Raw genomic sequence first — 1,793 nt, 5'->3', positions numbered from 1 at the left:
AACATAGGGAAAATTAGTTGTGCTTAATAAATGAAGTAAAGAGACAATAAAATAATGGAAATTAAAGTGCATGAAAAAACAACTTGCCGCAGGTGGGAACCGAACCCACAACCTTCGCATTTCGCCTGCGATGCTCTACACATTTGAGCTACAGCGGCCCCGTTTCCCCATCCACTTTCTTGGGTATTTATGCGCCCTAGTAGAACTCTGGGAGTGTCAGCCAGCGCGACCACTCACAGACCTTGACGGTGGATGTGGAAAGTCCTTTTTAGCCGCAGGCGTCTCGAGAACGTGATCTTTTTGGGGTGAAGGCAACTGGTCTATATACCCACATATGCTACCTGATGGCATTAATGTTGCCGGATTCGAGACCCTCGTTATGTAATGAAGCAGAAGAAAGGGAGTTAACCGAGAGGCCAAATTTTAATAAGTCATAACATAAGAAGCAAACAAACATTGACACCAAGGAGAACATAGGGGAAATTGTGCTTAATAAATGAAATAAAGAAACGACAAACTAATGGAAAATAAAGTGAATGAAAGAACAACTTGCCGCAGGTGGGAACCGAACCCACAACCTCCGCATTTTGCGTGCGATGCTCTACCAATTGAGCTACAGTGGTGCGGTTTCCCCATCCACTTTCTTGGGTGTTTATGTGCCCTAGTAGAACCCTGGGAGTGTTAGCCAGCGCGACCACTTACAGACCTTCACGGGGGACGTGAAACGTCCTTTTTGCCGCTGGCGTCACGACAACGTGATCTTTTTCGGTGAAGGCAACTGGTCAATAAACCCACACATGCTCCCTGAAGGCATCAATGTTACCGGATTCAAGACCCTCGTTATGTAATGAACGAGAAGAAAGGGAGTTAACCGTAGTGCCTGATTCATATTAGTCATATCATAAGAAGCCAAAAAACATTGACACCAAGGACAACATAGGGAAAATTAGTTGTGCTTAATAAATGAAATAAAGAAACGATAAACTAGTGAAAATTAAAATGGATGAAAAAACAACTTGCCGCTGGTGGGAACCGAACCTACAACCTTCGCATTTCGCGTGCGATGCTCTATCAATTGAGCTAGAACGGCCCCATTTCCCCATCCACTTTCTGGGGTATTTATGTGGGCTAGTAGAACCCCGGGAGCGTTATGCAGCGTGGCCACTCACAGACCTTGACGGCAGAGGTTTTTTTTTTATTTATTACCGGTTTTCAATATAACATCGTACATATGAATTTCACACTCATGACACAAATGCAAGCCTCTTGCAAGAGAAAAAAGAAGGCGAGAAACAAAAAAGCGCTATAAAGCCGTCTATCCGCGTAGGACTGACGTTGTCAAGTTAAAATTCCTTCATGACTGTCAGAGGTTCGAGCCTCGACAGCCAATCCGGTACACACTCTTGCATTTTCTGCATTTCAATAAATAAGGACATACACTCTCTGAAATATATACGCGCTGGCCAGCGTCGGCGTCGCAATGGTATCCGGCCATGCGAGCTCGCCATATAGAGTGGAGGGTGTTCAGCATAATAAGATCATACGGTACTCCGTCTTCATCTTTAATTGGCAGATACCTGATCCCTTGGGGGTCCACCGGTAACTCCTTTTTCAGCGTTCGCTTTAGCACGTCCCAAAGGAAAACAGCCGCCCAGCAATGCAAGAAAACGTGATCAATGGTCTCCGGCTTCTGACAGATCAAGCAGTGGGATCCCCACGGCACAAGACAGCCTCGTTCTTCCACAAACGTTTTCACAGAGAGCGTTCCTGTGTGGAGCTTAAAAAAGAAGGTT

At 45.4% G+C, this 1,793-nt stretch overlaps 1 non-coding gene across 1 annotated transcript; it reads right to left on the bottom strand.

The window, feature by feature from the left end:
* Nucleotides 1–550: 550 nt before the first annotated feature.
* TRNAL-CAA (transfer RNA leucine (anticodon CAA)) lies at nucleotides 551–623 on the bottom strand. The gene has a single exon. It is a non-coding gene; the product is annotated as a tRNA-Leu (tRNA).
* Between the last annotated feature and the right edge of the window lie 1,170 nt (nucleotides 624–1,793).

This window comes from Dermacentor variabilis, chromosome 10 (assembly GCF_050947875.1).
Source record: "Dermacentor variabilis isolate Ectoservices chromosome 10, ASM5094787v1, whole genome shotgun sequence".
Taxonomy (NCBI): domain Eukaryota; kingdom Metazoa; phylum Arthropoda; class Arachnida; order Ixodida; family Ixodidae; genus Dermacentor; species Dermacentor variabilis.
The sequence above is the reverse complement of the archived record's forward strand: the minus strand, read 5'-3'. Positions and strand labels throughout refer to the sequence as shown.